At 39.7% G+C, this 22365-nt stretch overlaps 1 protein-coding gene across 6 annotated transcripts in view; it reads right to left on the bottom strand.

The window, feature by feature from the left end:
- The window catches only part of MARCHF3 (membrane associated ring-CH-type finger 3), a 74040-nt gene that overhangs the window by 36161 nt on the left and 15514 nt on the right, over window positions 1-22365 (bottom strand). Inside the window, exon 1 of one of the 6 annotated variants that reach the window (XM_062600445.1) lies at window positions 19849-19908. The exons of the other annotated variants lie outside the window; for them this stretch is intronic. The gene's annotated coding sequence lies outside the window, so the exon portion shown is untranslated. Of the gene's footprint in view, window positions 1-19848; window positions 19909-22365 lie in introns of those variants that run through there. 6 annotated transcript variants of the gene reach the window in all.

The following is a 22365-nucleotide window of genomic DNA, read 5'->3' as shown; positions in this document are numbered from 1 at the left end:
CTCTTTCTTATTTTTTTTTCATCATGGACACTTCTATGCAAAAAACACATTTACAACATTTATGTGTTAAGTTTTTAGCATGTGCCCAGTCTGACCACAGTTCTGGGGAGGACTATTAAAAATTTAATAGCCTATTGACAAAAGCAATGGTCAGCTATACCTAAAGGATCTCTTCTCTCTACTCCCAACAAGGAATTTGTGCTGCTCATTTCTAAGGTCATGCACTTGAAAGGTGGGCCAAGTGACACCAGAGGTCATCTCTGCCACCAGGAAGGGAAGAGCTGCTTCTCCTTCTGCTCCTCCTAAAAGACATGGGACACTTGAGCAGAAGCTTATTAAGGTCATTTAGCAACCAGCATGACCTGCGCAGATTTATTTTATGGCTTTGACTATTTTCCTACAGTCTAGCAACCATCAATCTTGAAGGGATTGCCCCAGGGCGTGACTTGTGTCCACTTTTCCCGCAGAACAATCAACCTAAAAATAGTAAGTAAAATCAAATAAAAGACTTCATGTGAGTCAGTGTGCCCTACCCAAGCTGCTGTGTTTCTTCTGCACATAGCCACAATAGTTAGACAAGGATATTTGGTTCTCAAAATCCAGAAGTTTTGTGTAACAAATCAACTCAGAATCATTCTATCCTAAAAAAAAGGGGGGAGGGGGATGCAAGGATGCTCACTCAGTTTCCTCAGCTTAGGCCAAGTACATGAACACAGGAAAAAATATTGATGAAAGCAGCAGCCAGAAATCTGTGTTATCCTACGGAAGCATTCACCTGATTACCTTGAAAGGGCTTTGCGGGTTTGAGAGTCATTGGGTCTGGAGCAGAAATAGCTGAATGTTATGCAGCTAGTAATTCCACAGGACGAGCAGTGCAAAACTCCTTGCAGGAGCCGTGGGAATTGACATGGCAATATGCCATAGCCTGAAATATTTTTGTATGAATCAATCAATACACTAGTTTGGAAAACAAACACAAGAGTGGAAAGTTGAGCATGAAGGCAATATGTAACGCCAGGATAATATCACGCCGATTCCTGTTATGTATATGAGTGGTGAGAGTTTCTGATTTTGCTAGTAATGTTGATACGTAAGATAAAACTCAGCAAAGATCGGCAACTATCAAAGAGAAAGGATTTAAGTTGAACTGACTTAAGCATTTTCAGATTTCTTTTTTTAGAAAGTGTTAGCCTAAATATTTTGTCTTGCTTCTCATTTGGTAATGTCAGCAATGATTAATCACCACTAAAAATTGTTCAATAATTAAAACCAGATATTTCAGTTTTCTTTTAATAACATTATTTTCTCTTGCTAGTTTCTTCCTTTAAAATAAATGTCCTCCAGCCAGTTAATTAACATTCATTTTTCTAGGATCTGTTCAGAATAGGAGTATACTAAGTCTTCAGGTGAAAGTAATTTATAGACTACATTATCCTAAGTTATCTTCTATTATTTTGTCCTTGGCAGAGCAGTGTTGCAATGACAACCAGCAAATTAGAACAGGTCATGTTAACAAGATTGTTCATTCATTGCCTTCTGCTACCAAAAAACCTCACAACTCTATTGAATAAAACTGAATGGCAACTCTTACCAACTCTGCTTTTCATCTACAAAGAACAGACACTGCTGATAACAAAATCCTCAATTCAGTGAGCTGCTGATTATTCATTATTATTCTTAAAGAATCAGATCCTAGATTCATGCAACTTATAATGCGATGATACTGCCATGAAAGAGCTTGATTCTGAGTTAGCCCAAGTGGGCATTTTGGACACTTGTAAAGTAGGTTTTCTATCATGTAACCGTGGAGCAGCATTTACGGAGGAAAAAGCTAGTTCCCTCCCATAAAAGCTCATGTTTGAGTCTAAACTGATTATAGTCTTTTACCCATTTATTAGGTGACTTTTAGGATCAGTATACTTTGTCCAAGTAGCACGTGTGCATTATCCCACTGCTGAAGTGCTGCCATGTGCAATGACCTTGAGGCAGGACTTCTGCTACAGTCAATGGGATTTTCACACAGATCCTCCAAACCCATTTTTACAATACAGGAACATGTATGGAAATTAACTTTTGTATTTAAAAGGATAATAAAGGAAGAAAGATAGGCAGTTTTTTTCAAGCCAGATTGCGCTTATTTATGCCTCATTTTCACCACTTCTTAGAAGCACTTTAGTTAAACAGCAAGGAAGACATGATGCAAAAGCAGGACTTTTGGTAACATGATGCCTACTTTCACACAATTTTTGAGAAGACAGGCTATCCTGGAAAACCCAGGAGAGTCTAGAGAGCTAGAGATGGGACTGTTACATCAAGTTACCAATTCACTATTTTTGGCTCCAGTTTTAGAGTACTTTCCTGGACAGAATTAAGCATTTCACGTTTGGATACTTTCGAGCTTGCTTGAAAAGCAGATAAAATAGTTAAGTTAACTTGGATTCTTAGTTATCATGTATTGCTTTTCCTTTAATATCTGATAAGCAAGTATTAGCTTTCCTACTTCACTGGTAAGCACTGTAATTTATTGTTTTATTGATAAATAAGGATTATTTATTTTCAGAGAGAAATCTACTTTTGCCAAGCACAGATTTTTAATTTTACTTTCCTTGATTTTATCCTCTTCTTTAAAAAACAGATGTATGTATTTCTCAGGAACAGTCTTTGACCCATTTGCATACATAAGTATTATTTACTCTCCACAAGGGCTGAAGTTAACAAAAAGAAGGCTATTTTTAATTTCAGACTTTAAATTTTTAAATAATTGCAGCCCAAGGCACCACACAATAAAATACAATAAAGAACAACAGCCTAGCTTGTTTCCAAAGCTCATTGCAATTGAGAGGAGCCTGGCAGCTTGGCCCTGTGACACATTGCTGGCCTGGCCCAAGAACAGCATGAGGCAAATAACACCTGAAAACAAAGACAGCTTTTTTAAAGCTCCAGACTGGGGGAAAAAAACAGATTTTTGTGAACTGTGTGACAGGAACAAAGCCTAGCAGCAGACACCGAGGCGTGCTCAGCAGGAGAGGGTTTAGTTAGGCGCAAATCCAGTGAGGTAGCGTAAGCAGAAGAGAGGAACAAATACAACCTTCCTTTCCTGGTGACCAACCTGGCAAAGTCTAGCTATTTCCCCTGGATCCCCCTCTCTCCCTCCAGGAGCCCTCAGCGCTTTCGGCCCTGCAGGGGTGCGCTGGGCACCAGGGCAGGAGGCTGCCAGTCATTTCCTTGCCTAACGGAAGAAACACCATCTTCAGAGCCTGGCGCTACTCCTCTGCACGCCTGCCGTCTCGAATGTTGGAAACATTAACTTTGGCTCTTGCTCGCTCCTACCAAACCCATTTGTTCATTCAGCTCTGTAATGAAGGTGACGGAGTCTTGAAAGTTCTCCATTAGCTCCAACCACCAAGATACTACCTCAGTCATGGTGGTCCTTCCTGTGCTCCATCTCTTTTTTCTAAAAGTCTCATTACATCTTCCCTTCTACTGCAATAGCTAGAAAACATCAGCTCTGATTGGACATCTACAATTAAACTTTGGCCCTACTGACTTTAAAGAGAGGTTTGGTACAACCTTCAGTTTGGCCAACATTTCCCTGCTGATAAGCAGGCCTCGTTACATCGGTCACCATCGTCCTACTGCTTCTAATGGGCCTGTGTCTGTGTGTCCGTAGCCTCTTAACGTGATCGGAGACTCTGATATCTGCAGAACAGGCTTGGAAACCCAGTTTATTAAACTAATGGGAATTACTAATAATCCTAAAAAATAGAATTTACACCAGATAAGATTAGTCTCTTTGTGCCAATTGACTAAATTAATAGCATGCTGTTTCTGTCTATAGCTTCCATTGATATTCAGCTATTTTGCATCAACAAATATTTGGTGGGTACCTTCACTTTCACTGCCCGAAAGTTCGGGAATATTTATAAATTCCAAGTTCGCCACAAACTGCATATAGCCACAAACTGCACATACCAGGCTTGAGGGAGACAGAGCAATTTTTTTTAGCAGTTTCTGTTGGCTCAGAGAATATCAAAATTAAAGTTATGTTGCAGTCAAACTACAGATTAGCTGCCATAGCTGCAGAGCGGGACATGGTCTTGTAGCAACACAATTTAGCTAACTGTCTAGCTGATCTTACAAAGAAACAGTCAAATTCAGCCTTGTGCTCTTCTGGCTCTGCAGCTGTGTCAGTGACACTTGCACAGCAGAGGGACAGGTGCTTCAGGGATCACTGAAGTGTGAAGCACAAGTGCATTCGATCAGTGAAGTAACCAGGAAGCACCTGGAAAGCTGGGAATGCAAAGGTGGGGCATGGGCCTCTGCAGTGAAAAGCACTTAAAGGACACGTTTGCTGCCTTGGCTTCCTTTTTGCAGGGTGAATGTTTTGCTGCTGGGGTCTTCAGAGGACATTTGTTATCTCAGTGAGCTGGGAGTGCTCCGCTCCTCTCCTCTCTCCTTGCTGGAGGATGAAGCCCCTTGGGGGAGGAGGCCAGGCTAAGCAAGAAGTGATCCTTGAGACCTTCCTATGCAGTGGCATCAGGAGGTGCTGTAACAGTAAGTGATACAATAACTTTAATGTTTCTGGAATCTTTAGCAAAATAAATATTTAGTTTTGGTAGCTCCTTTACTTGATACTGGTGAGGTATAACTTTGTGGTGTAAGTGACTAGTCTCAGGTACGTGCAGTTCGCTTGGCCTCTGCTTCCCTGAGGGGCACTGGGGTTCCAATGGAAAGCATTGCTTGGGATAGTTGAAAGGGACGTAGGGGCCAGAGAGAGTGTCCATCCTCCTCCCAGGCCACTCTGGCTGCTTGTGAGCTGGCAGGAAGGCAGCCCTCCCTACACCAGGGTAGGGGGAATGCTTGGTAACAAAAAGGAACTTGTCGTTGCTTCAGCTGCGCTTCTGTGCAAATGAAGAACTGTGGGTGTTGCCCTGATGCTTGCAATAGCTGATCACAGGGCTTCTAAGAAGGCTGATGCAGCCAAAAAAGAAGAAGAAAAAGGAGAAGTATGTCTGTGTCTTAGCTGTTCAGTTACTAAGTGTGCAGGCTGCCTGTTTCAAAGTTAGGCTCTTAAACCCATAGATGGAGATGAATGTAAGTGGGTAACCGTCAGAAACGGGGAGTAACAGCAGTGCTCTGCTCTTGGGGAGGCTAATGCAATTGCTTTCTTAAAAGCTCTTAAACCAACCCCCTTGCATCTCCATGAGCTTATGAAAAGCAGCTGCTTTGTGCATGCAGTGGCCTGTGTCACCTTGGTGTTGGAGACCCTGTTATTCATCAGGGAACCTCTAAGTTTAGTTAGATGTTGTCGGAAAAAAAAATGCTGGGTACAAGGTAGATGGCATTACTAGAGTAGTAGCTGAAGAACTTCCTCCCAGGGAGAATTACTTCTGTCTCTGGGTCTTGTTTGGGGTGGGCTAAATCACAGGGAAGAGAGAGGACTGTAGAAAAGGTGAAGAGGTAGAGGGAAAAATTGTTTTCTACCTCCTGCAGAGAGGGGCTCTTTAGCAGATCAAAGAGATTGCAAGATGTTTTGGTTGCAAGATAAAGATAGAAAATATTCAAACTCAAAATGAGAAGTGTTTTAAGGAGCAAGGACTACCACTGAGTTATTAACAGGGGTTTTATTCATCTCAGTCAAACTTTTAAATGAGGACTGGATCTCTTGGATCCAAAAGAGAAGTCTTAGACTAACATGCTGGCGTTTGCTGACATAGTTGGGAAAAAGAATTTCTTTCACTGGCTTTATGGTGTGATCTTCTGCAGGTGAATGAAATGAAAACCAAACTCTGTTTTGGGAAGATTAATTTCCTGCCCTTTGTTCTTAAAACATTCCCACAAGAGAAAACCTGGTACATCAGTTGGGCCCTCATTTTACAAAGTTAGACTGATAAGAGAGCTCTGATGAATGAATCCAGGAAAGAAATGGATCATAATATCAGTAAAACAGATACAGGATTTTAAGGCTTTAGGAATGAATGTATTGTTACAGTTTAACCTATCCTTGGAACAGCAGGTGGAAGAACAGACTTGTGGGTAAACCTAAACCTTTTAAAGTCACTAAATATTTAAACACATAACTGTGGAGTGTGTGTGTGTTTTTTTTTTTTTTTATCAACTGGCTACTCTTATGTTGGAGTTTAAATTTTTAATGCAAGAAAGGCTGGTTTACCTGCTACCTGTTTTTTTGTTGTTGTTTAGAAATCGTAACGTAGTATCAGAACAGCACTTGGAAACTATGAACAGTACTGTTTCCTGAGGACAGTTTGTTTAAAAGGACAGAGATGGTTGAATTAGTATCTCTCTTTATGAACGTATCCTGCTTTAGCAGAACATCCTGTGTCAGCTCCACCAAAGTGTGTGCCCAGTTGTGTGACGCAAGAGAAAGGGCCAAATACTTGCAGTTCATTTATGTATTTGAACTCTTCCCATCCTTGCTGAACAGTGACTCTGAACTCACAGTAGTAAATTCCAAAGATTATTTGCTTTGCATTTCCCACAGAGTTAGAGAGGTTTTGTTTGCCAGCTGCAGCTAAGTTACTTGAGGCTTGCGTGTGGATGAGGACGGTGTTTCAGGGGTTCTTTCTGTCATTAGCTGAACTCCAAATGCTCACACAAAGCTGTGTGCAATTCAGTATAAATAATGTGTATTGGGTTCTGTTAAATAAAATATGATACAGTGGACTTCTCAGGCAAGCTGCAACAGCTGCAGCAGCATTGAGTGTGTGCCTGTGTGTCTGCACCTGGGCATATAGCCATGTGTCCATAGTGGTGCTGCGCAAAACCAGTCTCCTTCATTTAATTTTGTATAATCCAGCATTCCCAAAGTGCTGTTTTCCCCAGGCCGTTATAGGGCCAAATACAGAGTTCCCGTTTATACTAAGAATTCATAGGTGAGTGCTTATCATACAGAGCTCAAATACATGATGTAGGGATATGAGATTATCCTCTCCTATCTAGATGCCCCACTTCCTATCAGGAGAGGATCTAACACTTGTCTGAGATCTTTTTTTTTGGACATGTGTCTTCTCCAGTCCTTTTGCATAAGTTTATGTAACAAGCTAAAGAGGGAGCTCTTTATACTGTTGAGCAGATGACATGGCTATTAAATATTGTATGACATGGGATACCTCAAAACTGGAAAACGCATCTTGAAAAGCTTAGTAATAAATTTGCCATTAACACCTATAGGAAAAAGCTTCTTTTTATTATTAAATATAGTTAAGAAGAGAGCCTAGGTAGCTTTGGAGACTCTAAACTAACAATTTAGTATGATGAGCTTGTTACCCTATTTGCCTTCCTGAATTCTGATCATTTAAGGTATCTTATCTCTGCGGTTCTATATAGACTGCATGAGCTGATGTGTTTTACTAGAAATTTTATTCTAGCAAAACACAGACAGTTGTGAGATGATATATCATCAAACTTATATAGGTTTATAAATTGCTGTTACTTCTGTCTGGTCTTCTACTTTAAAATTTCAAATGCCACAGCTATCAGAAATCACTGTTTCTGTCCTACAAAGCTACTACGCTTACTTCCACAAAATCTTGACAGTACTGGCATGAAAACTTTGCATGGAGGTTTCAAATGTCTAAAAAAAAGAGTACTTGCCACTTACAGAAACAGCTTCTCTTCCTCTCCCAGCTGTCTTGGAAGATCTCATATAACCCATTTTCTTTCATATGTTAAACTTTTAAAAGAACAAATACTGTAAATTGAAATCCTTTGCACTTCAAACCACATGCTTCATATCTGAAAAGTAACATATGCAAAGTAAAACCAAGAAGTAAACACCACTCTGGCCTCCCCTTCCCCCCCCCTCCCCAGGTCCCCCCAAATCCTAACTGGACTAAAGGAAGGCGGACAATTCTTATGCTCTAGTGCCCTGAGGACCTCTGGATGTTAGCAGTTAGCTTTCCTGATGATTTTTGAGGGTTTGGGAGGAACTTTTTCCATGCTATTTAAATGCATTTAAAAAAATTGAGAAAACATCCGAGACAGCTGCAATGACTAATTGTGCATACAAACTGTACAGGCTACAAACTTGTTTCTGCAAAGGTTTTCAAATGCAGGAAAATTTAATTCTTCATGAGATGCATCACTCTTCCAAATAACTTGGGATTTTGAAAAATAACTCAAAATTTGAAAAAACAATTATTACAGAAATTTTTCTACCTGTTCTAGCTCATAGATGTCTCAACGAATGGCTCAATGAGTTCAGTTACAATAAACTCCAGAAAGGACAGAATTGATGAAACAGTCAAGTATATTCTTCCAGCTGGGAGCAGTTTTAGGCTCTTTATGGATATCTAGCTTGTGTTAGTATTAAATTTTAATAAACTGAAGATTTTTGTGCTGTATTCACATACACGGTAGAGGAAGCAAAGGGTAGCTGTAATCTTGTGCTATTTTATGAAACACTTAAGATTTTGTTATCCTCTTTCATCTCCACAGATTTCTTGCCCTTTTAGCAGAGCCACAATCATCTGAGCATTTACATCTGCTTCCTGCTATGTTGTGAAGGCCCCTGCTTGTGCATGCAGTCATTAAGGCTGCAATTTTTGTTTTGCTGAAAGGGGTACATGTGTGACATCCATGAAGAAAACGGCATGGCCAGAAAGGGGAGTGTGAAAAGGCAGAAGGCAATTGCACCATTATCTATCCCAGACAATAAGTGCATCTCTTATGGCACAATCTGTAATATTTGGTTGCCTTCCTTTTTATGAAGCAGAAGGAAAAAGAAGGGATGAGAGGGGAAAGGTGCTCCATTCACAGCCAGATATTTTCTAGTGCCACTAAACGTCAAACAATAGCCAAAATATTACACAACTGCTTGTGAAATTTTTTCCTGATAGAAACAAATCACGTTATCCAGTCTGAACAACAGATCAAAGCCAGTCCTCTCCGCTTTCTCAGCCTCTTCACAGTTCATCCCCTGCCTTTCTTCACCCCCAAAGCCTCCTAGCACATTTTGGAGCCTCTTATTACCACTTGGAGCGTATCCAGCCACAAGTGAGGTGATCTGTCATGCTAAGGACTCTGTATATTGCATAGGTGACTAACTTCATGACAACTACAAATTACCAACTTTTGAACAAGTTTAATATTCAAAGCTTTACACAATCTTTTTTGGAACCCCCAAACCTTTTGTTTTCTTTTAACTGAGGCCCTAGAAGACATGTTCCAGAAAACGGAAGGGCTCTGTACAACAGTGGAGCGTCTCCACTATACATGCTTGCCAGCCCAAGTTTCGCTAGCAGATAAATTAGAAGTCAAAGTTACTTTATGCTCTGGGACTGCTGGCTTTATTTACTCTCTCATCTCCCATCTTCCTTATAATCTAGCCAGTGAGCCAGTGCACATGGGGGTAGTAACGCACATAAAGTACAGACTGCATGATTGAGATGCCAGGCTCAGAAGTGTATTTTCTTGCAACTGAATGAATGTCCGTTGGGTTGGTGTTTTATCTTGTGCAGTGTGACCAGACACTGGAAGCACTAGAGAAAGCATGCATCTTTAGCTGTTAAAATCACAATTTTAGTTGTTTTCAGAGACTTGCACATGCAGGCAGTTCGGTGTGTGTGTAGATGTGTCTTAAATCACAAGGCAGAACTGGCAGCTTGCTGAGAATCCTCTTTCCTGTCTGCCTTCACCTTATTGAAGCAATAATGGAGGGAAAGATGGGAATTTAACCAAAATAACTCATTTTGTCAGGTCACTTTGCAACAAACAAGGCAGTAAGTTGCACCTACTGGTGGCGAAAGAGACATTTTTCAAAATAGGTTGTTAACCTTCATGTTGTTTTTAATTTGGACAGCAGCTTTCACTTGCTATAATTTAGCCTAAGGAGTACCACAGATACAGCACTTAGTGTTGCAGGGTAGGAAATGATTAAGCAATGCAAAAGCTACTAAATGGCAAGCAGTAATGGCTTGCTTTGAGGTGGTTATTAAGAGGGCGGAAAAAAGTTACAAGTTTACATGCTTGTAAAAATTATACCTGGAGACAAACTGGAGTTCTTATCAGCTTTTTTGCCTTTCACTACTTTGAGGAGAGAAAAATCCCAGGCACAGGGTAGAATTTTTGTTCCTTTTCAAGCATACTGAGCATGTGCAATGCTTTCTCCTTTGATTTTGATAGGTTGGCATTTGGTAAATGTCAACACCTAGTTCAAAGGGGCAGTGAAAAGTAGCCCCCCCTGTGCAACATCCCCATCCAGCAGATGAGCAAACTGAGGTGAGGAAGTTTCCCTGCTTTCAGTGGGAAGTGCTCTGATGCTCAGCTCTGTTGCACTCCTGCATCCCTATAAAGCACACAGGGGAAGGTCCTTAAAAATTACCCAAAAGCAGTAATGCTAACACAGTACTCGGGACTAGTCAGTGGCGAAGGACTTGTGACCCTAGCTCCTAGGAGCCTGGGAAGTGTGTAAAAGAGCTAGAAGTGTCTTCCCTGCTATTCTTATTAAAACCTTCCCTGCTCTTAGTTTAAAGGACAAAAATATCTTTAAAGAATTTGAAGTTTAAAAGCTTATTTGTAGTATGTTGAACAACATTGTGCAAACCAACTTTGTTTAATTCAGATCTGTAACTTACACTATCCTGTTGGCATTCCTTGCTCCTGTTCCTGTCTTTCCCCCCTACACCACCACACACACACACACACACACCCTCTTTATTTTTTAGAGTGGCTTTCTTCCCTGGTTGAATTCAGCGGACTTCATATTTTCCCCTTTCTCTGCTATATTTTTATTCTCTTTTTTTGCCCCAGTTCCTTCCCCTCTCAAGCGTAAACTTTGCCTGTGTGCGCTATAATCTTGTTTTGTAAGGAGTAGTCTTCTGTTACTGACAACCAGCTGTTCCCTCCTCCCGTTTTCCGTACATGCAGTACATGGAAGAGCTCTGGCATCTTAAAGTCAGAGTTCAGCCAATTTGGCTACAAAAAAACCCAGATGTATGCAAACATATGTAAAGCTAAGCCTCTTTCCCACCATCTAGTTTAGGGGAAAAAGAGCAAGATATGAGGTTTTGAACCTAAGCTGTATTCATGGATTTTTGCTTTTTCAAGTCTCTTTCCCAGAAGCTCCCAGCTAGGAAGTTTCTAAGAAAAAAAATAAACCTCCCACATTATAATCTGACTATTACAACCCAGACCATTTCTTTCTCTCCCCCCACATCCCTTTTCCATCACAATCTCGCGCTTGCTGCAGGAGGGGGAGGACAGGTCTCCACCATACTGCCTTTCCCTAGGCTGGTTTTGATCATTTTTCCTGCTGAACGATTAAAAACAACCACCAACTTGCAGCTTCTGCTGAGCTTAGTTTGGCTTAATGGGAGCTTCACACTAGTTGTGTTAGAGCAGGATGTGATATAGCTGGAGGGACACCCAGGAGAATGACAGACTTGTCAGCTGCATCGCTGCCATCGTGTTTTTAACACGCTATGCCTGTAAGTCCTTACGTTTGTGTAGTTAATATCTGGTAGAGGTTTAGGGGATGGCGTGAGCTGGACTGGTGGCCCTGGAGCTGTCCAAGCCATGGAGAGGAGGCAGAGCTGCTCGACCTCATCCCACATAAAGGGTTGTTTTTGCAACTACAAAAAGCATCCTGATAAGGCTGTCTACGTTTGTATGGCTGTCTTTTTTTTTTCTTCATAAAATCTACATGTGAAAGTTAATGTTCTAACAAACAACTGAAAATTTTGGCCCTCATTACAATAATGAAAAATGTTAATGTTTCCAGAGAAAACAGTTAAGACAAGACTGGAATTACCCATGACTTAAGGCTGACATGGAAGGATGCCAGTGTGGATCTCAGCCCATAAAAAAGATGCATAAATGAGAAGAAAATGTGTTGATGCACTTGGTCTGTCTTTTCACATAGGAAGACTTAGCAGTATCACTCTAAAAGTATTTCTCTGCTTTTAGAAAAAAAATAGACATTTGAATTCTATTTCTGAATCAGGAATCCTCAAAGAACTAAAAAATTACTTTGACTGTAACATTTTTGAACATGAAACCCAAGTAAATAGGAGGGGAAAAGAATTTAAAACATTGGCTTTGGACATTTAAAATCTAACTAGCCTTTAATAAGAAATAACATGCACAGAGAGCTTTGTGAAAGACTGTTCTCTGCTCTTCCAAGCAGAGGCTGACTGAACTCTTATTCCAACTTATGATTATTTCAATGAATCCTCCACTAAGAACAAGCAATACAAGAGGAAATTGAAAACAAATACCACAACCAAAACCCAGACATTTATTAAAAACTCTTTCAGATTTTTAAGTGTGAGAAGAAGGTGAAGAGATGCAAAGCACTTCCTTGCTTCTCTTTTAACACTATGTCTGTGTGTAGGAAGAACTTTCTTTGTTAGTGTGTACAGAAAATCTGCAGCTATCTTCTGCCAAGCTATAGCTCTGAATCCCTCTTCTCCTTCCCCCCTCTTCCCCTCCCCCCCAAAATTTTGAGGACTAGGATGTCATGGGAATTCAAATACATTCTCATTTCTGTTGCACAATTCTGTTTTTTCAATACATTGCGTCATCCTGTAAATCCAGCTTCAAATATTTTTGCATAAAGTTTCAAGATACAGTTACATTTATATATCTTCATAGCAGATGTGTACATCTAGCCAGAACACAGTCAATAACTTGGGCAGCAAGACAAAAGAAATTTGGTCTGAAACTTTGCATACATCTGGAGTTTGGTATAAAACCACAGACTTCCTCTACTTGAACTTCAGTTATTCCTTCCACCTTTTTCTGTCTGTATTCCTGCTGCGTTCCTGAGGGGCTCCGACGGCCTCTGCTGCTTGCCCTAAAGCCAGGTCGTGCAAGTTCTGTGGCACTTCTTGCCCGTGATTGCTGTGTAGTTCAATGAACGGGGTTAGGCAGGATGGCCTGTGTGCAGGAGGGGTCACATATGCATTGCTCCTGCAAGTCAGGTCCCTGAAAACTGCGTTCTGGTACAATGCTAGTATCTGCTTTTGCATGCGTTAGCTTGGAGAAATCAGCCCCATCACCCACTGATATCACCAGCAGTATCACAGGATTACCGGATTTGAGACAAACTATTTTACATATGGCATAAGAAGATGAGACATTAGGGATTCTCTTAACAGAGAATGGAGAACTAAATAGTGAATGCTGTAGGCTTTGATCAGCTATTTCATACTTTATTTAAGGTTACACGCAACTGAAAAAATAGGGGGAAAAATAAACAACTGAACCACAGGTATTAAGATACCAAGGCCTTTAATTTAAAAATATGAAAGAAAATTAGCATCAGTTTACAATTTTAACCTTGCAACCTTTAAAGAGAAAAGCAGGAGGTGGTCTTTTAAATTATTTATGTACCTATTGCTACTTTCTTCATAAACAAACACTGGGTTAGAGAGACCATTGATATTTCTCTGCATAATCATGCATGTGAGAAGTAGGTATAACATACTGCCATTTGCACTTGTCAGAATGATTGCCAAGATGCAGGCAGCCTGTGAATTAAGTCTCATACCTTTATTTAGGGGTGATTTTTTTTCCACTTCCATGTGTCTGTTTTTAGCATATTTCCCTCTTCCCTTAAATTAGATCAGACAACTTTGTCTACAGAATACTCTATAGATATCAACTGCTCAAGTGTAAACATACAAATACTGTAATTAGTTTCTCAAACTCTAACAAAAACCTGTCAGTGTTTATTCAAGTAATATTTTTATTATTAAAAATATTTAAGATGTACAATATGCTACCTTTGATTCACATTCCTATCTTACTGATTTTCAGTGGCAGCTGTAGCCTGGAGACATGGAGGGGTAAGATATGGCTCAAGGGAGTGATTTGCACCCCATTCCACCACCCCCAAGGTTACAAGTGATACCATCTTAACAAAATACAAAAAATGAGCATTTAAAACAAGTCAGGTCAAGCAGAAATTCCAAAATCTCACTTTCCTTTCCTTATAAAAGCAGAATAGACCCAAAATGCATGGAGTGGATTCAGGTTTGGATCACACCAGAGACAGAGGTAATGTCAAGGTCCAAGGCTTTGCTTTAGGCCTTTCCTGTGGTTTTAAACATTATTTCTTAATTCTTAATTTCAGTATATATACTGAGATACTTCACCATTGCTGTGAATGTCAGTAAATGACTGCTTGCCAAATACTGTAAATCCTACCTGTTTAAAAAAAAAAAAAAAAAAAAAGCAACACCCCTGCTCCCCCCCCCGCCCCGAAAAAACCTGCATTAGTTGTGGTTTGGCACAGCTTCACTTTGGCTGCTTTTTTTGGATGGAGTGCAGGACTTGGAGAGCTGCCAGCAGTGCTGATAAAGTGAACCAAACCATAAAATGTAACATGCACAGGGGAAGAAAAAAAATACTGTTGGCATGAAAATGCTGTCGGCAATAGCACAGCATCCTCACATAGTTTTAAACACCCCTATATTATCGCATAATACTTTTAAAAATCTTTAGTACAGTATAAACTTAAATAACAAGAATTAACAGCTGACAGCTGCTTCCATTATTGCTTCTTTTCCTCATCTTCATTAGCACTGTTCCTTGTTAAATACCTTCCCCACAGTGACAAATGTCTAGCACAGTGCATGCTTAATACACCAAGCTAATGTAACTCCCCTAAGATTTTTTTTCAGTGTACTAACTACCATTCAGAATTGATTTATAGTCTGTGCCTGTGGCGCTCTATTCATGCCATGTGAAATCCAGAGAAGCCATATACTTTACTTCCTGTGAAAACACTAACGATTCCAGAAAAACTGTTTACCAAGCATAAAAGAAGAGTATTGGTCCCTCATCCAACACCTGCAATGTAATAAAATGGCTCCATTCCTATTACTGAGCCAGAATTGTCAATAAGAGCACAGAATTATTTTTACTTGTGTATGGTGCAAGGCTAATTACTCCAGCTTTGGTTCTTTATAGATCTACTATAAATTTTCAGTCCAAAATCTATAATCAGAAGTAACAACTATACACCAGCACATGCATGCTACTGCTAATTTGTCTTTAAGCCTCAATTCTAACACCTAGGACTTGTAAGCATTATTTTTGTTTCTGTAAACAATTCAGAACTTAAAAATGGTATTCTCGTTTCCTTTCTCGTTGTCAGGCGTATACTTTAACGATATGTGCTGAATGACTATTGGCCAGGCTGGATCAGAGTACAGTGGTATCCAAAGAACTTTGGCACATGTCTCCTAAAAAAAAGACCTTGTGCTCTGTGTCCTTGTCCTCTGTACTGGAGTATGCATCATGATGGTGGTGCAAGATAAAAGGAGAGGCATAAAACTGAGATTCAAGAACGAGTTCATTCTTGAGCACAAAATCATGACACACAAAGGAAAAAAGTCGTATCAAATTGTACTCAAAATGCAGCAGAAATAACTAGCCTTGAAAACATGCCAAATATTGCTTTTACTTGCCAATCTTCCGATATGCTTGCTCCAGTGGGATAACAAATTTAACAGCGTGTCCATCTGCAGCTTGCCTTTCTCATGTGCTGAGAGGAAATAATAAAACCTACAGAATAGCACCCAAATCCTCACCCTCTCAAATGAGGATTCAATATACATTCATCTCAGCCTTAGAGAGGAGAAAATTCTTGCTTGGTTACCTGTGTCATTTCTTCAAGTAAAAAGGCCCCAAAATCTAACTAGTTTTGGAGTCTGCCAGCAGATATGGGGCAGGCTCAGTGTCAAGTAGTTATGCAGGGACATGATCCTCTTGCCAAAAAGCAGGTTGGCTGAAACAACTTCTGTGATCTAAAGGCATCATCTCTAATTGGCCTAGTCCTTGCTCTGAGCTAACACAGTCTTATCTGCTTTCACTATGGATAGACCTATTGCAGATGGCAGGAGTTTACATATAAAATAATGAATCCTCTACAGAGGATAGCCTGGATCCATGATCACAGTCACTGAAAAATACACTGTGCTCATATTCCTACTCAGTTTCTGAAAGAAACTTCCTAAAGATACAGCCTCTTAACATTATCTACCTTGCACATTCGCTGTTAGATTTGTCTCAGCCTTCTAAGATTTCTGACTTTTTAGCTGAAAAGTGGAGTATGCAAAGCAGTATGCAAAGGCAGTTTGCAGTATGCAAAGGCTGTTCCACACTTCTGCCTAGGAGAGTCTAAGCCATGAAGACCACAGTGTTACCGCCTGTTATTTATTATATATGCAGTTGACTTCATGGGTGAATGCCTTCTTCATCTGAAGAGGCTCTTTGTCAGCATGAAAAATGCTGTGGTACAGTTCTATAGACAGCATCTAATTCTAGCGCTTATCTACCCGACAGGAATTACTGCAGTTAGTGAGAACTACTGGTAGCGTCTGGTGCTAGAAGCCTGGAGGGCCCCCTTGATGGGGAGACCACCAAGGATAGGAGAGAAGAGTAAGATAAAGGAAAATAGGAGAAGAAAGCAGATAACAAAGTAAGGCAGATATATAGAGGAAAAGGAAGATGATAAAAGCGTAATCAACTAGCAACAATATCTCATCAATTACAAAAGGAAAACCAGACTTCAAGAAAAATGCTTTTTTTGGGGGGGGGATAAATTAGGTCTGGCAAAGTTTAGGAATCAAGAAGTTGTATTCTATCCTTGTTAATGACCCTTTCAAGCTTATTTCTGAAATGAAGCTTTTTGATCACAATCATTTTATGTACAAGTACTGAGGCAACCTTGAAAAGAAAAGAATTCTGCAATTGAATCAGCTAGGGAAGTAAAACGCAAAGCTAGTGAAAAGAAAAATCACCATTCCCTTTGGCTATCGTTAAGGAAAAATCTAACGATTGGTGATCAGTGCCAAGAGATTATAATTGACCAGCAGATGTGTCATGCAGGCTATCTGAAGGAAATCTGCCTATCTAGTATGACCTTAGAAGATATCCTGAAGGAATCTGGTCCTTCAACCATTACAGGCAAAAAAGCATTGCTATTCTCACTTTATTAAAAACTAGATATAGTTGGAAAATCTACAATTCTTTTTTAGCAAAGTATCTCCATTCTAAAAATATTACTCAAATCATCATTTTAAGGCAATCATTTTCATTTTACAAATAATAAAAATGAGGCAGAAAGAAGCACTGCCTGTCTTTCTCCAGATTGCACAGTGAATGAGTGGCAGTGGCAGGAATAAGAAGTCCTGCCTGCCAAGTCTCTTGTTTTAACTGCTAGACTGAACTTGATCTTTCAAGAGGCTATGTTACCACAGCAGCAATATTCAATATAACTAAAGTTTAAAAGTAAGTGGGATAGTGCAACGGCAGGGCTCTGCCGGCTTGTAAGGATCACTTGGCATCACTTTCATTGCTTGCACCTCAATGAGCACTAAGCATGTATATGTGTATCCCGTACTGTATTCCAAACATTGTAACCCTATAAATGTTAGCATGATACTGGCCAAATCTTGCAGGATCAAGCATCTTTCAGGAAAGGTGCATTTTAATCTCAGCTGTTCTCCTTAGCAAAATAGCAGAGAGATTTACCACTGATGATTAAATATCTATACGTTTATGGTGAAGATGTCACCTACCCAGACCTTTTCCCTTCATGTGAAAACCAACTGAACAAAAAGCACTGCTGAGAGAAGGGACTGTAAAATGCTTACCAGTGCTGTACAGAAAGGCACTGACAGCAGCATGTGAAAGGCTCATGTCATGAGAGAGGATAGAAAACAGCATGAAATGTATAAGAACAACCCACCAAAAACTCAAAAAACCCCTAAGATTTTGCTGTCAAGCCCCATAAGTCTCGTATTTCCGGAAGTGTGCTTCAGCAGCAGTTTTCTGAGTCTATGCTGATACAGAAGCAAGTGATATAAGAAATTTTGTTTGAGCTGGAAAGTTTAGAGTCTATATCTGCAAAAATACTGACTGAAGAAAGGAATTGGAAGGAGGAGAGTCAAAACAAAGTATCTACTGTTTTAACTTTATATCAGCATTAAACCATATGAAAGTGGACAAATTAGCAGATTCCAAATGTCTCTGCTAGGAAGTATCAATGCAACTAGCAGATCTAGACTTCCACCCACATCTCTTCCATCTTGCCAAAAAAGATTAAGCATGAAGTACTTTGTGAAGAGCTGATCCAACATCTATTGAGATCAATGGTAAAATAACTGTTACAGGATCAAATCGAAGGTCTCTCTAGACAGTGCCTTCCTTTCCACATGAAGTTTTGCTCAGCACAGTACGTGTTCACTGCTGTTAAGGTAGAATTTCAGTTTCCAGTCTAGGCTGTCCTAACATGCTGCTTCAGATTTCTTCTGGGCTCAAACCATACATGTCTGATCTAAAGCCCTTTTTTTTCACTAGGAAGCTTCACTTTCAGAATTGAAAGAAGATAGAAGGAAAAGTATCTGGTATTTTACTTTGTGTGTTAAAAAGAAATTTGTACATGCTCAAATTCAATCATGGTGATTTATTTTGTCATATAAAGAGGAAAAGAGAGAGGATTGAGAATACTTGCATATAGAAGTTTAGGGGTGGGAAAAAACTGCTGTTTTTGTCAGGTTGTTCTGCTGTTTCTCACAGGTGTCTGAAAAGCCACAATAAATTGATGGGAAGATCAGGAACGGAGTCAGAATTTAATCTTTCCTAAACGATTAGGGTGTTTTTGTTGACTGGATCTCTTCTACCTATTAACAGTTTTCTGAAAGTCTTTTCTATTAGAGATTTCCTATCCCACTTTAAGAGTATGCATTTGTCTCTAGTGCTACTAGATTCTCTGTTGATTGCTCCAATACAAAGCGAAAAAAAAAGACATGAAAGGGGAGGAGTTACAATTTGTTTAATAGACCATCTGGATCACATAACAAACAAAACTGCCCATTTAATGAGGCGGGACATATTGCTCTATTTGTATTGTAACTTGCAGCTGCTGTGACAGTCAACTCTACATATTTGCACATTTGGCCACAAACTGGTCTTTATACAGGTGCAAGAATGCTGTGGAAAAGGCTTATTGCTGAAATTCTTATGGAGTTTTCACATATGGCTATATTCTCAGCTACTTGGGGAAAATTAAAAAACAAACAAACAAAAAACTTTGTCATATTTACAAATTACCCCAAAGCCCTTGATCTCTGCTTGAAGATACTTTGATGCAATAAAGGCCCAGATGAGAAAGTTGCCCATGATTCACAGTTCAAGCTAAAGTCAAAGGAAATAGCAAATATTCTTCAGTATTATACCTATGCTGAAAAATACATTAAATCCTAAGACCAGTTTGCAGTTTGTTCATACGGATTCCCCTTTGGTAGTTATCCTTCTAACAAATGCCACTAGGTCAAAATTGTTTTTAGCATTACCAATAAGTAAAGAAATGAAGCAAAACAGATAATGATTTTAGTTTTTGTTGTAGTAAACAAGCAAAAGAAAAGCTATGTTTAGTTGTTTACCAATCTCTTTATGTTTATTCCTCCATGTATATTAATCACCAATAGACGTCAGTGAGCTATAAACTTCCTCAGTGAACAAACGTAAACCATATACAGCCTTTTGCAGTGCAGTTACTGAAAAGAGGCCCCACAGAAACCAAGTCAACAGCCCTGAAAGCTGCTTTGCAGAACTATTGTTGAGTTTCTCTTGTTGTATGTTGCTACTTAACCATCTCAGATATTTAAACAGAATACTCAGCAGTTCAGAGACAATGTAATCATTCTTTTTGCAGGCTAAATAAGACCACAGTATTTTTTTTTTTTACTATTAAAAACATTAGGAACCTAGAATAAGACCCATAAGCATTTCCTCTGCCCAAACCATTTCTTCCATTTTTTTTTTCCTCTGCCTCAATGACTTTTAAAATTTCTAGACAGTAAGAGGAAACTTTACCATTTGTAGAACTGAATATAGGCCTGTGTTAGCTTTGGTGTTCCTCCTGGTAACGTATGAAGTCAGCGTCTCTGAATACCCGGTTGGATTGAAGCAGTTTGTTATCTGACAGTGTAATGAGTAACAGTGCACGTGCAGACCTTCAGCCTTGATTAGCTCTGAGCCTGCAGTTTTGTTCTGGCTTTCCAGAATCTGGCGGCATGCGATAACAAGTACATCACATGCAGAATTACAGCAGAATGCCTATGGAATGCTGCGTCTACTTATTCTATATTAATAGTGGCATTATAATCAAAGATGATTTGTTGCTTGTTTGCATTTGGTTATGCTAATATATGAGGTACTTTCCAAAGAGGAAAAAAGGTAGACTACTTCTCCTAAAGCATTCATCATTCAAATCCAAAAAAGCAATGGAGTGCAAATAAGAGGAGAACAAGATACAACAAAACTTACTTCAGCAGAGGGTAGTCACATCTAGGTGATTCACCCTCTGTGTTGTTACAGTGAGAATTTATGAGATGGGGCTTTTGTTTAACTACAATGGACTGTCAGCTCTAATTATATATAGCTAATGTTGAGAACTACTGCACAAGTGGTTGAGGATAATTCTTCCAAGTGGAATATATGAACTGTTTGCAATTACCCTTCATGTGTCATTATCAGTCAGCAAGTTTCCTTGTAGGCATTGTGGCGGACATTTATCCTCACAAAGAGCTTGGAAGAGAAGAGAAAAGAACCCTTGAGGACAAGGTCAAGAACGATTTCCCACAAATGGAAGCATAAACAAAAATGCAGAAACGGTTACAAGAGACTAGTCAAATAATGTAATGAGGCAAGCCTGAATGGTCGAGCAGATGATAGAAGTGGATATAACATAGTACAGAAGACAGCAGCGAGATGAAGTAGCACGGACTTTAACGAGGATTTGAATTTGATTCAGTGGAGGCATCCAAAGAGGAGGTGGCAAAAGTGTCAAGGAGTGATGTGTCATCAGGAAGAACAAGGTAAGAGCAATTGGAACTTAGGTGCCTGCTGAAGCATAGGGTTAGAGAGAAAACAGACACAGAGATCATGGAAGAAGAATTAACAGCACTGTGCTTGGTATGCAGGATGAGCGAGCAAGTGATTACAGGCCTTAGTTAGGGGTATGATGATCTAGACTGAGAACAAGGAGAAGAAAGGCACCAGCCCAGTTCACACAGGAGGGAAAAGAAGAGCTAACGTTTTATGCTCAAGTTTATAAAAAGATCCTCGTCCAGAAAGCCTCAGAGACATAGGCTGATGAAGATTGGACAGAAGGCTAAACATTTTTTAAAAAAAGGAGATGGAGAGAGAGGTTTAATCATTATTCATTAGTGAAGACAGAAGGGGTCATCTTAAATAACCCTGTGGATGGAAAAGGACAGGGCCGTAAAGGACTTAAAATAGACTGTATCTGCAGAGCAGGGTGGAAGTGCTCTGCCCTGTAGTCCCAGGCTCTTTGCACGCACCCTAATGTAGCCTGATGGCCAAACAAGGGCTCCCTGTAGTCCTGTCACACTGGCCCTCAGCCCCTGTCTGCAGCCAAAATTTACGTTCAGAGGGAATCTGGGCTGTCCTTCAGTGCAGACAAATACACAGAGCAAAGGAAAAAGAAAGACAGCCTGTTAGAAGAGAATACAGTGAGATTGTCCAGAGAAGTCCCAGGAAACTCATATTAATGTGTTGTCAAGGAGGAAGATGGGATCAATACCATTAAGAGAAGCAGAGAGGACAGGAGGGCAGAAGTTACCTACAAGATACATCCGAGAGCTTGGTTGAAAATGGCGTGATAACCATTAGGCGTTGGTGACACCAATGTCGGAAAGACAAGTTTGGGAACCCATTTCAGGTAGCTAATCAATTTGGTATCTTTTGTTTTAGTACATTCACAAAGGAACGTACCAAATGCACAAGGCTTCACAATTCTAAGCTTTTTCTTCCCGGAGGGAGCAGGGCCTATTCAGTCATTTTTAACTGATTTTTCCTACTTTGTCACCTTCATCTATTGTGGCACATATTTTTCAGAATGAAATGCCTCTAGCCAACTATAGCAGCTCTGCTTTTAGGCCGAGGACAATGTCAAAGGCTTTAGGGGGTCAAAACAACTGAACTAGCTAAGGAGAAATTTCCCAGTGAAAAAGTAGGGAAAATGAAGGCACTGCTGTAGCTTAAAGAGATCATTAGTACAGCAAAAGCCATAGGTCAAATTAATCACTCATTTATAGCAACTGCACATTAGGTACATGTATTAAGGCTCTATTCTTTGTCTTCTGTGCAAATTCATAATAAGGAAACCAAAAAATTAGTTGATTAAATAGGCATAGTTACTCCAAAATGCTGTATCATTTGTAAACAGTAAGTGTGATTGTGATATACACCAAAGGGAGAATTTAGTAATTCCTCATCAGGAAATGCATATTTACACTGCATATTTACACTATGTAGGACAGCATTCAAATTAACTCATCTATTTAACTACTTGTCATCCATTTACTT

Source organism: Rhea pennata, chromosome Z (assembly GCF_028389875.1).
Source record: "Rhea pennata isolate bPtePen1 chromosome Z, bPtePen1.pri, whole genome shotgun sequence".
Taxonomy (NCBI): Eukaryota; Metazoa; Chordata; class Aves; order Rheiformes; family Rheidae; genus Rhea; species Rhea pennata.
This window is presented reverse-complemented; position numbering and strand designations above follow the sequence as displayed.